Source organism: Apium graveolens, chromosome 4 (genome assembly GCF_009905375.1).
Source record: "Apium graveolens cultivar Ventura chromosome 4, ASM990537v1, whole genome shotgun sequence".
Lineage (NCBI taxonomy): Eukaryota > Viridiplantae > Streptophyta > Magnoliopsida > Apiales > Apiaceae > Apium > Apium graveolens.
In genome coordinates, this window is record NC_133650.1 from 24,742,601 (window position 1) to 24,756,963 (window position 14,363).

Sequence of the window (14,363 nt, forward strand, 5' to 3'; positions counted from 1 at the left end):
GTTAGTATCACATGGCATAATAACACAGACAAGAAACACATAGTAGCAATAATCAAGAGAAGAAGAAATTATGTAAAACATAATAAAACACATCCACTATTATGGCCCCAGAAAAATAGCTTCGAATTCATCCTTCGAAAAATTCTGGAAATCTTCGAGAGCCCGGTTGGAGACCTTAACAGCCTCAAAACACATTGAAATAATGGGTCAAAGGTTTTTTGACTATTTGATCCCTAATCGCCTCGTTCTTCCATCTCCAAAAAGGTATCGTACGCCCAAATTGGACATTGTATGCAAAATCTACAGCCAAAACAGGGAAGCACCCCGAAAACAGAATGCAGCAGCGGAAAATCTCTATTTCTTGCAGCTCCGTTGATCAAACAATTACAGAAAAAATAATACAGATGAACCAGCCTATTCTATTACATCAGATCATAATATAAAATAATTACAAATTGATTTACAAGATTACAAGATCAGAATAGGAAAAAACAAAACTTTCACGATCAACCCTCGTGATTTACAACAAAACCACGATAAACCACGTGGAATCCAATCATAATAAAATAACCACGATTAAACCACGTGGGATCCAAATACATAATTAAAACATGGCCATAATAGTGAATAATAACCTGCATCACAGAATCAATACAAGCATACCACTATATATATGCATATATAATCATGACATGGACAATATATCATAAAACGCAGAACCTGAAGCCAGGCTCTTGATACCAATTGTTGGATCTCTCGAATCTTGGCCCTGCATTTTATGATATTAATTAAAATAGTACGAATAGAACATTAACCTTAATCGCTACGGCGCAAGCGATTCAAATCCACATCTTCTACTGTATTCCCTGTTTCTCCTTGGACGAAGTGTGGGCTTCGATCTCCTAAGGTGTACCTCTCCCAAAGCTCCGAAATTCCAAAACCCTAGCTGGCTCCTTGAGAAAAACGGCTGCCACTCTCAAACCCTAGGATGTGATTTCATTTTTTGTGTGTTAACCCTAGCTTTAGGAGAATGAGAATATTTATATGCTACACTAGGGATCATAGACCATTAGGTCAGGCCTTCTAATGACATTCCGGGGCAAGCCCAATGTCATTAAATATTAATTCAATCCACTAAAGAATTAATATTTGCACTACCTTTCATAATTCCGTAAATTAATTATTTAATTCAGCTCCCATATTAATTGCTTGTAAATATCCCATGTTTAAGATATCGCATGTCCATTAATTAAATTAATTTCTGATAATTAATTTAATCAATATCTTTTATCCTTGATCATCCACTCAACCTTATAATTAGGCAAGAACAAATGTGCCCGCAGGATTAAAGCATAATTATCTTTATGAGCTTTCAAGAGGACATCGTCACCCGAATATATTTTTCGGACACGGTTTCCTTTTATAGTTAATACCCCACTCTGTATATAATGTCATTGCCCAATACATAAAATCATAATTTAAAATAAATTACTTAATGTATGAATCAAGGAATGTGCATTAAATACAAGTGTCAATTACTACATCCGGATTAAGAACCTAAGCAATAATAATATCGTAGAATCTTAGTTCTTCTTTATTATCAGAATAAAAGAAACAATTATTCTACTATTTTGATCCCGTTCAATATACATAAAGTATACAAGTATTATTCAATAGTCAAGATAAACTATTTCTAAATAATACTTCAGCCGTTCCAGTGGTTTGTCTAATACCACTTAGACTGTGAACCTTTATTATATTATATAAGGAGTTTGACGATCTAATCTTCTGCTATCCCATTTGATACTAGATTGTCTACAATATAGAATATACAGACTATGTGAAAACATACATTCAAGATTCTCAAGTAATTTATTATTAAAGTATATACTTCAAATGGATATTTCAGTATAAACCCTAACAATATGAAGAACCAGATGGAAATTAAGTTCTTGGAACTAAAGCAAGGGAATATGTCCGTGACTGAATATGAATCCAAGCTTTTGGAATTGGCTAGGTTTGTTCCGGAGTAGGTTGATACTGAAGAGAAACGGGCTAAGAGATTCCAACAAGGATTACAGCCATGGATTCATTGTAGAGTAGCAGTTTTTGAATTGACGACTTATACCGTTGTGTTCAGAAAGCCATGATTATTGAAGGGGAAAGTGTAATGTCCCGAAAGAAAAAGGGACATGGAAATTTTCAGAACAGTTCCAATAGGAAGCCGGGATTTCAAGCCCGGACAAATATGAATTTTAGAAGGGTAGGACAGGGCAATCAGAGAGCAGGTAATCATTTCCAAGTTTCCAACCAGCAGGGAATCATCAGACCCTCACTGCCGTACTGCAAAACATGTGGTCAGAAACATACGGGTGTCTACAACAAGGAAAATGTGACATGCTTCAAGTGCAAGCAGAAAGGGCATTACTCCAATAAATGTTTAGCAGGGAGAACAAAAGTTACTTCTTTCCAATGCGGAAGGAAATGTCATGTAGCCAGGGATTGTAGAGGACCAGCTATGGCAGCTAGTGTTCTGAAAGTATTGGCATTACCTTCACCACCATAGCACAATCAACTTAGAGCGATAACTTTTAATATGACAATAACATATGCTATGCAGAGTCCTAGTGTGATTGGAGGTACTCTTTCTGTGAATTCAGTAGATTCAAAAGTATTGATTGATTCTGGAGCCACAAGATCTTTCATTTTTGAAGAATTCATTGATAAGATATGTTGCAAAGTTCAACGGTTGGGCAAGACGTTAATTATAAAATTAGAGAATGATGACCAAATTTCTGTAAATCGAGTATGTCCCGAATGCGATATCGATATAGCCGAACATCATTTCCATGTGGAATTGACCTTTTAAATTAGGAGAGTTTGATAGTATTTTAGGAATGGATTGGTTAGCTTGTCATAATGCTCAGATCGATTGTACAAATAAGAAAGTAAATGTGCGAACTCTAGAAAATACAACGGTAATGTTTAGGGGCGAGAAACATCGAAAGAAATCTCTGACAATGATACAGACTAAACGACTGCTACGACAAGGATGTAAAATTTATTTAGACGATGTATTGGATACTGAAAAGGAAAGTCCAAAGATAGAAGACATTCCAGTTGTTTGTGAATTTCCAGATGTTTTTCTCGATGAACTTCCAGGATTACCGCCGAACCGAGAAATGAGTTTACTATTGATTTAGCACCAAGTACAGAACCAGTTTCGAAAGTTCCGTATCGGATGACACCAGTTGAAATGAAAGAATTTTCAATACAATTACAAGATTTTCTGGGCAGATAAATTATAAGACCCAGTGTATACCCATACGGTGCACCGATATTGTTTGTGAAGAAAAAAGACGGTAGCATGCGACTATGTATCGATTATCATGAGTAAATAAGTTTACTATCAAGAACAAATATCCTTTTCCATAGATTGATGATTTGTTTGATCAATTAAAGGGAGCTTCATGGTTTTCCAAGATAGACTTGAGGTCGGGATATCACCAATTGAAGATCAAGGCTGAAGATATTTCTAAGACCGCTTTTTGTATCAGATATGGACATTATGAATTTCTCATAATGGCATTCGATCTGACCAACGCACCAGCAACGTTCATGGATTTGATGAACAGTGTATTCAATAGATACTTGGATAAATTTGTGATTGTATTTATTGATGACATCTTGATTTACTCGAAGACAGAAGAAGAACATGCCGAGCATTTGAGGATTGCTTTGAAAATTTTAAAAATATTATGTGAAGTTCTCGAAATGCGAATTTTGGTTAAAAGAATTAAAATTTCTGGGCCATATCATCAGCATGGAAGGAATTAAAGTTGATCCAGTGAAGATTAAAGCTGTATTGAATTGGGAAAGACCAAAGACACCGACAGAAGTCAGAAGTTTCTTGGGATTGGCAGGATACTGCAGGAGATTTGTCAAGGATTTTGCAAAAATAGCTACCGCACTAACAAAGTTAACTCGAAAGAATGAAAAGTTCGTATGGGATGAGAAATGTGAAAAAAGTTTCCAAGAACTGAAGAATCGATTGGTGACTGCACCTGTACTTGTGTTAACAGATGAGCAAGGAGAATTTGTCATTTATAGCGATGCTTCATATCGAGGGCTAGTATGCGTATTAATGCAGCACGATAATGTAATTGCTTATGCTTCTAAAAACTGAAATCTCATGAACAGAAATATCCTACGCATGATCTGGAACTAGCAGCTATCGTGTTCACACTGAAACTTTGGAGATATTATCTTTATGGCAAGAAATGTGAAATTTACACGGATCATGTCAGCCCCAAATATTTACAAAAGATGATATACAAGTAATTATATTAGTTTACAAAAGGAAGTAAATACATCTGAATCCAAGATCTTTACAGTTTAGGGTTTGGAACAGCCCAACACTATTAACTATTACAATCTGATTCCAATATCGAGTCCTTACACACAAAATCACTAACTACCTGAGCTCGAACATACGAATCGGCATCACAAGTCTTACGCACTGTCTGCTTGAATCTAACCATATCTGCTAGTTGTAATATCAGGGTAAACAAGTAGTGAGCCAAATGCTCAACAAGAGCTATAATATACATAAATAAGAATAATACATTAACAATGGAATTGAAAGATTCAACAATATTGTATCAAGAGATAAACTTTCAGGATGATGGCATCTTTTATTGTAATAAAACCATTCAAAACCATTTCCTTATCAAAAACCATTTTATGACGCTACGGATTACAGCTGGTGATCAGCCGCGAAGTAATCCCGAACCTCGCTGGGTTATAGAACATTAACGGGATCCCTAGGCAACTTTTAAGCCTACAAATTAAGAGCGGAAAGGACTTGCGTCTCAGTCCAGATCCACTATCTAAAAAAAAAAAATTCCCCCTTTGGGACAGGAAAGCCAAATTTTAACTTTTTATTTTAAAAACTGATGCGAAGTGACAGTTAATTTCTTAAATAGTGAAGATCTTTATTAAGGGTTCCAGATCAACTTTGAAGCACAGGGAATAGGTCCACTAAATTTCGAGGCCATGATAAACTAGACTATACTTTATCAACAGAATTACAAGGTTTCTATTCACAAGGAATTTGACAATGAGATTTAGCAGGTTTATCGGATAGTATGAAGGAACTAAGGTAAACTAGGTTCAAGGTAATGGTTCCAGATAAGACATAGGTATTGAAATATAAAGAAGGTGAGCATCAGTTCAAAGTATAATATGGTATCATGTTTTAGGGGTAAGAATAGGGTTATCTAGCAATCATGAACGACTTTTAAGGAATAACTGACTTTTAAGTATCAAGATAAGGTTACTGAGTATGACTTGCACAGGGTTCCACATCATAATAACTTGGTATATTAGCATGGTATGACTTTTGAATTACTTGCATAGAAATCTCCAAGCAAAGTTAAACTACTTGCAATATATACTTGAGGGTTTATGGCATTTGCATATAATACGAAAGTTAGATTTAAAACCATTTGGATCATATATATGAAGGTGAATTAGAATACTCGCATCATATATTAAAGCTGGGCTAACACTATCTTGCAGTATAAACAAAAAGGTAGGTTGAAACACTTGCCGTGAGAAAGGCTTGACTTGACTGACAGGTGGGAGCAACTGGAGCTTCACTCCACTTTAATGGCAAGTTTACCCTCGTCTCGAGAGCCTACACAAAATAATAATATCCTTATTATAATATATACTCACTAACTCAACCTAATTATAAACCGAAATTACGCACATTGGCACTTAGGCCTATATACACATAAATGCTTATAATTACCTTATAAGCATAATAGTTCACATAGCCACTCATTTTCACATAGCACATTTAAGTACATAATAATATATACATACACAATATATTGCATCACTAGGCTTGGATGATCTCACTCCACTTACTCAAGTCACTTAGTTATGCTAAACTAGCCAAAACTCTTGATATCGTCCTCATAACTTGAAGTGCCTTTTCTAAACCATCAAGTTCTTATGGACCCTGACTTAGGCCTTACACTCTACTGACCTCATATTATCTTACAACTCTGGTGGTAAACCAAGGCCTCACTCATAAGTGCCCTAAAACTAATGGTTAAGTGATTTTGCTCATTATAGTGATTTCAGGGTGACACCAATGGGTTTATAAGTACAATTGACACCCTTACACTTCAAGTTTACCTCTCAAACTTCTACACTAGACTCTTCTGACAATAAGGCAACCCGCAAACTTGGTATGGCTCAAGGGCCTAGCTTGGCCCTACCTGGGCCTAAGCTTAAAGTACAATGTTCCCTAATTTTCTAGACAAAAAAGTGTCATGTTTTGTACTAACTTATGACACATTATTCTAACTCAATTCCTATGAAATATGGCTGGAAAAAGTCCTCTGACCCTCCCTCTAACTAGGCTAACCAAGGCCTAGTAAGGTCCTATCAATGAAATGGTCCAAATGTCCTCATTTCTAAGTTGCAACAAAACTGTCCTCTGCTGGACATATTCTAAATTTTGGTGTGTGAACCTCACTAAATGGTTGGGTTTCTCTAATTTGTGACTTCTAGACTCAATTATACCCCAAGTCTTAACTCCCCGTGGTTTGGGCCTAACAATGCCTAATAAATGCCCATTCAAAATTAACACAATGCTCACATGCAAATCTGGAAAAGTTTTCAGGATTCTATCCTAGCCTTTCCACCTTAACTGCCACTTTAAAACCACGAATTAAATCTCAACCAAAGCAAATTTACTACTATAAGACTCTAAACTAAGGCCTCAACCAATGATGGAGATCATCCATGCCCTATAGTACCAACATGCAAAATAAAACTTAACATGTAACTCAAGATGATCACTAAATCAAGTTCGACTAAACAAGAGGGTTATTAGCTCATAAATTCGACTTAAAATACTTAACTACTTGAAAAAATCATGCAAACTACCTTTTAACAACTAATATCAAGAATAATATCAAGGAAACAATTCATTTTAAGCACATATAAGGTCGAATTTAACACAAACTAAGAATGCATGTACATTTTTGAAAAGAAGAGCATATATAACATGATTATACTTGAAAATAATGGCCTATCTCTAACATGCAAAGTAGAATATGACTTTACAACTAAAGATCAGCAGCATGCAAAGGTTTTAAAAGAGTTTAATTCATGGAAACACTTAGTTTATGCACATAAAAAGTATATCTCATAGAGAACTCTTTAATCCACATGAATTAAGAGTTTCTCTTTGGAGATCACTTAAAATCAAGACATGCAAGCATTAAAATTCATCTCCTAAGCATGGAACTTCTTGTAGAGTGTATATTATATGAATGGGTAATGGAATTACACTAGAATGGCAAGGATTTGATGAAGAAAAATTGAAGGGAATGGGGGAAGGGGCTTCGGCAGAATGAAGAAAAAGAGAAGGGGACGAGAGAAAATTTGAGAGTGAAAATGATGAGCTTGAGTGGAGTGTGGTTTTGGGTTAACTCCTCTCTTTATGGTTCATCATGCACTAATTCAATAGTGGAATTTGGAATGTACTAAAGTGCCCTTCTCCAATAACCAAGCAAAAGTGCATGCAAGGGTAGTTTAGTCTTTTGGTGGATAGAAGAAGGTTAGTAGGGTATGAATTGTCTCTTATATCATTTTAAATTGAATTGGAGGGTATTTGCATGCATGGGAAACTAAGTAATTTACAATTTCAAAATCAACTAATTTATATAAAACAATTTTTATAAATATAAATGCACCTCCATAAATCACAAAATAAATATCATAAAATAGCTTATGATTGTATAAATTTAATGATATAAAATTTGAAAGTTTATTATTAAAAGATTTTTAAAATCAATTTTTCATATAAAATGAAGTACTTTTGATTATCATTTAAAAATACTAAATGATAAGATTTTCTTTTCAATTTTTTTTATATAAACTAATATATTAAACACTTAGTTTATAGGCACTCAGTCATATAGATCATCCACATTTATAATTCCATACAATTTAAATTTTAATTATAAACACATAATTATATATAGATAGGGTTTAGAAATACCGATCGTAACATCCTCTCCCCCTTTAAGGATTCTGTTCTCAGAATCTATGAGAATAAGTGAGGATACCGGCTACGCATATCCGACTCTAGTTCCCACGTTGACTCTTCAACCTTGGGATTTCTCCAAAGTACTCTTACCAACTTGACCAACTTATTTCTAAGACTTTTCTCTTTCCAGTCGAGTATTTTGACAGGTTGCTCCACAAATGACAGGTCTGCCTGAATCTCGATAAGTTCATATTCTATCACATGGTTGGCATCGGGATTATACTTCTTAAGTTATGACACATGAAACATGTTATGCTCATGCTGATACCGTGGCGATAAAGCTAATTCAAAGGCCGCCTTCCCTACTTGACTCAAAACTTCAAAAGGACCAATATATCTAGGTGCTAACTTCCCTTTCTTGCCAAATTGAGACAATCATTTCCTCGGTGATACTTTCAGCAATACAACTTCACCTACTTGGAATCTGATATCCTTACGTGCCGGGTCTGCATACTTTCTTTGCCTTTCTTGAGCAGCAAGTATTCTCTTCTGAACCAATTTGACTGTCTCATGCATTTGTTGCACCAATTCCGGGCCTAAAATCTTTCTTTCTCCCACTTCATCTCAGCTGGTTGGTGATCTGCATTTTCATCCGTATAAAGCTTCATATGGTGGCATGCCAACACTGGTGTGATAGTTGTTGTTATAGGAGAATTCTACCAATGGCAGGTGGTCGTCCCAACTTCTCGCAAAATCAATCACACAGCTACGCAACATGTCTTCAATTATTTGAATTGTCCTCTCGCTTTGACAATCAGTCTGCGGATGATACGCCGTACTCATATTCAACTTGGTGCCAAGACTTTCTTGAAATTGCTTCCAGAATCTCGAGTTAAATCATGGATCTCTGTCCGAAACTATTGATACAGGTATGCCATGTCATAATATGATTTCACACACATACAGGTGGACCAATCTGTCCAATAAAGACCTCTTGTTAATCGGAAGAAAATGTGCCGACTTCGTAAGGCGATCAACTATAAGCCATATAGCGTCATGTCCGGATTTCGTTCGAGGTAATCCTACTATAAAGTCCATGACAATGTTTTCCCACTTACATTTTGGAATCTTTAAAGGCTGAATTAATCCTCAATTGGTCTTTGATGTTCTGCCTTCACTTTCTGACAAGTATAGCACCTCGCAACCCATTCTGCTACTTCTCGCTTCATATTTGGCCACCAAATGTTCTTCTTCAAGTCCTGGTACATCTTGGTGCTTCCCGGATGGATTGAAAATCTAGAATTATGAGCTTATTGCAATATCTCATTCTTCAATTCAGTCACATGAGGAATCTAAATTCTTGAGGAAAACCTTAATATACCTTGTTCATCCCTTTGAGTACAAATCTCTTCTCCGGTCAGTTGATTATTCTCCTGTTTCATCATTTCTTCCTGACATTTCTTTATCTTTTCCAACAATGATGGATGTAAAATCATAGTTCGACAAATCTCCTCAGCTTTTCCGTAAACACACAGTTCTAATTCAAATCTCCTGATTTCTCCAGATAATTCCTTTGATACCGCTGCCATATTCAACCTCTCTTTCCTACTCAAAGCATCAGCTACCACATTTGCCTTTCACGGATGATAATTTATCGAGCAATCATAGTCCTTGATTAATTCCAACCATCTCCTTTGCCTCATATTGAGCTCCTTCTGAGTGAAAATATACTTCAAACTCTTGTGATCCATGTAGATCTCACACCTTTCTCCGTTAAGGTAATGTCTCCAGATCTTAAGTGGAAATACTATAGCTGCTAATTCCAAGTCATGTGTAGGATACTTCAATTCATGTGGTTTTAACTGTCTTGATGCATACACAATCACCTTGTTGTGTTGCATTAGCACGCAACCCAGGCCCTTATGTGAAGCATCATTGAAAATCACAAAGTCTCCTTGATCTTGTGGTAATACTAGTACCGGAGCTGTAACCAACCTCTGTTTCAATTCTTGAAAACTATCTTCACATTCTGCATACCATTCAAATTTCTGATTCTTCCTAGTCAACGTAGTCAATGGTGTGGCGATTTTCGAGAAATCTTTAACAAACCTTCTATAATATCCCACCAATCCTAGAAAACTTCACACTTCCGTAGGTGTTTTTGGTCTCTCCCAACTCATAATTGCCTCAATCTTTGCCGGATCCACTTTGACTCCTTCATTTCCAATAACATGTCCCAAAAATTGAACTTCCTTTAACCAGAACTCACACTTAGAAAATTTGGCATATAACTTCTCTTGTCTGAGTATCTCTAATGCTAACCATAGATGCTGAATATGTTCTTCTTCTGACTTTGAATATATAAGAATATCATCAATGAATACCACTACAAACTCGTCCAAATACTTTTTAAATACCCGGTTCATCAGATCCATAAATGATGTAGGAGCATTAGTCAACCCAAAAGGAATTACTAAGAATTCATAATGTCTGTATCTTTTTCTAAATGTTGTCTTCGGGATGTCGTCTTCTTTGATCTTTAATTGATGGTATCCTGATCTTAAATCAATCTTGGAAAACACTTAGCTCCTTTCAGCTGATCAAATAAATCATTTATCCTTGGTAGCGGGTAACGGTTCTTAATCGTCATCTTATTCAACTCCCGATAGTCTATACATAACCTCATGCTTCCATCCTTCTTCTTTATGAATAGAACAGGTGCTCCCCATGGTGACGTACTTGACCGTATCACTCCTTTGTCCAACAATTTCTGTAGCTGGCTTGCCAACTCTTTCAATTCTGTTGGTGCCATTCTATAAGGTGCCTTCAAAACTGGTTCCGTTCCTGGAGCAAGGTTGATCTCAAATTTAATCTGTCGATCGGGCGGTAAACCTGGTAGTTCATCTGGAAACACATCTGGAAATTTGTTGACTACGGGGATATCTTCCATGTGGAGGCTCTCTCTTTCTAAATCCACTACATAGGCTAGGAACGATTCACAACCTCTTCTAAGTAATTTCTTATCCTGGATGATTGTAAAAAATAGTCGCTCTTGCCTCTGACCCATAAATACCACTTTTTCTCCAATCTCTGTCTTTAAATATACTTTCTTAGATTTACAATCTAACTGGGCGTTATTCTTCCCTAACCAATCCATGCCTTAGATTATGTCAAACTCCCCTAACTTGAAAAGTATCAAGTCTGCTAAAAATTTATGCCCCGAAATATCAATCTCACACTTAGGAGAGAATTGACTCACATGAATCTTCTCTTGGTTCGCAATTACCACATCTATTACCTCGTTCAGGGTAATTTTATCATATTTAAGTTTATAAACGAAAGTTTCTGATATAAAAGATCTAGTAGCTCTAGAATCAATCAATACCTTAGCTTCAACATTATTCATTAAAAGTTTACCTGCTATCACCTCAGAATTCTGAACAGCATCCTTCAACTTTAAATCAAATGTCCTTGTTGTCACTTACGGAGTTGCGATAGATGGTAGAGGTAATGTCAATACCTCGCTAGCATGCTTGCACTAGTACTTGCCACGTTCATCAAAGCCTTGACTGGTCCGGTTGACTTGCATTCCCTAGCTATATGTCCAGTATTTCCACACTTATACCGTGTAACTCTCGGCTTCAGTATCTTACACTCGTTAGCCAAGTGTCCCTTCTGATTGCATCTATAGCATGTCATGTTCAACTTATTACACACTCCTGGATGTCTTTTTCCATAATGCTTGCACTCTGTTCTCTAAAATCTATTTTCTCCAACTTGTCTTTGGCTTGACTGGTTGTCCCCCTTAGAATCCTGTCTCTTGTTCAAATTTCCCTTCTGAAAATTTCCTCCTTTGTGGAATCCAATCCTTTTCACACTCCTGTCTTGTGAGCTTCCGGCTTCAGACTTCTCTCCATAAAATGGAACCTTTCTCTTCTTATTATCCTTTTCTTTCCTTGACTGTATCCCATTACTCTCAATCAGAGCAGCCTTATGTACTACTCCAGCATAAGTATCAAGCTCAAATATAGCCACTCTATCTCTGATCCAAGGCTCTAATCCTTGTTGGAATCTCTTTGCTTTCTCTTCCTCAGTGTTGGTATACTTCGTCACAAACCTTGACAGCTCCGTAAACTTCTTCTCGTACTCCAATACAAACATACTTCCTTGCTTCAATTCAAGAAATTTAAGCCTCATTTGATTCTGCATATACTTAGGGTAATACTTTTCCTGGAATAACCTCTTAAACCTTTCCCAAGAAACTGGTTGATTTGTCTCCATAGCTTTCACTGAATCCCACCAATAGATAACTTCCCCTTTCAGAAAATAAGTAGCATATGGCGTCTTCTGATCTTCTCCTAACTGAACCAATTCAAAAGCTCTTTCCATTTCCCTAATCCATGTATTAGCTATTACCAGATCAGTGGTATCATGAAATGCAGGTGGATTCATATTCTGAAAAGCTTTGAAAGTAATAATTTGTCGAGGTGGTACTAGTAGATCAGGTGGTTGGTGTGGTTCACGGTTATCTTGGTTTTCGAATTGTTGTTGAAGAGTTAGTTGTTGTTGAGCTAAATCATTTGTTTGCTGTTGTAAGGTTTCCAGAAGTCGAAGAATATTAGGATCTGTTATAGAAGTTGTTGTCGGGTTCTTGTTTTTAGGTGGCATGATCCTGAAATAAAATTTATATCAAAACAGGTATGAAAAATATAGAAAATTTTATGGTTATGGTGTCACAAGTAATTATATTCATTCAATCGGGTTTCAAATTAAACAATAAGGGTGATGCATATAAAAGCATAAGAACAATTGAAAGCAAATAGAACGATAGTGCATAATTATCGAAATTAGGGTCAAGGTACATCAAGATTGGAATAGAGTCTGAATCTAGGGATAACATGCTTAATTAAAGGAAACAACAGGGAATTCTACAAAGTCCAAAAATACAACGACATGAAAAGTAGATAACAGAAAGAACTAAGGCTCCACTCCATCGGAACGGGGTCCGATAGTCTTCTCTTCATGAAGCGTCTTCACAATGCACTGGAGCTCATCCACAATCATCTGGATAGTATACTGGCTAGTACGGTCTCGATGTGATAATATCTCATCAAGCTTAGTGTTAACATACTGAACCAAGGTCTCAAGTCTCGCAGTCATCTGCACCTTAGGCTTTCCTTCATAGTTTCGGTTGTCCGGATACACGTTCCTCAATCGCTCTAACATTCGATCGTACTTGCCCTGAAGCCTATCGAACTCACGCCTCAACTCAGCATACATGGAGAAAGAAATTGTGTCAGACGGTTCAGAAGATGACGAGGAATGCGCCCTTTGCTGCCAAACAATGCATAGATATATATATATATATAAGAGAATAGTAACGAACGACTCGAATATCCCATACCTACACTTTCATATAATATTCTACAAACCTATATACATATATAACCTATTTGGGCTGTCCAGGGACTCTAAACCGTAGCTCTGATACCAAAACTTGTCACGCCCCAAACATTTACAAAAGACAATATACGAGTAATTATATTATTTAAAAAAGGAAATAAATACATCTGAATCCAAGATCTTTACAGTTTAGGGTTTGGAACAACCCAACATTATTAACTATTACAACCTAATTCCAATATCGAGTCCTCACACACAAAATCACTAACTACCTGAGCTCGAACATACGAATCGGCATCACAAGTCTTACGCGTTGTCTGCTTGAATCTAACCATATCTGCTAGCTGTAATATCAGGGTAAACAATTAGTGAGCCAAATGCTCAACAAGCGCTATAATATAAATAAACAAGAATAATACATTAATAATGGAATTGAAAGATTCAACAATATTGTATCAAGAGATAAACTTTTAGGATGATGGCATCTTTTATTGTAATAAAACCATTCAAAACCATTTCCTTATCAAAAACCATTTTATGACGCTACAGATTACAGCCGGTGATCAGCCGCGAAGTAATCCCGAACCTCGCTGGGTTCTAGAACATTAATGGGATCCCTAGGCAACTTTTAAGCCTTCAAATTAAGAGCAGAAAGGACTTGCGTCTCAGTCCAGATCCATTATCTAAAGAAAATATTTCTCCCCCTTTGGGACTGGAAATCCAAATTTTAACTTTTTATTTTAAAAACTGATGCCAAGTGACGGTTAATTTCTTAAACAGTGAGCATCTTTATTAAGGGTTCTAGATCAACTTTGAAGCACAGGGAATAGGTCCACTAAATTTCAAGGCCATGATCAACTAGACTATACTTTATCAAGGGAATTGTAAG

General features: G+C 36.3%; 1 long non-coding RNA gene across 1 annotated transcript; it reads right to left on the reverse strand.

Moving 5' to 3' along the window:
• Positions 1-12,880: 12,880 nt before the first annotated feature.
• On the reverse strand, positions 12,881-13,820 carry LOC141716777 (uncharacterized). The gene is made up of 2 exons (XR_012573351.1): positions 13,747-13,820; positions 12,881-13,405 (listed from the first exon to the last, which is right to left on the reverse strand). It is a non-coding gene; the product is annotated as an uncharacterized LOC141716777 (long non-coding RNA).
• Positions 13,821-14,363: the final 543 nt, after the last annotated feature.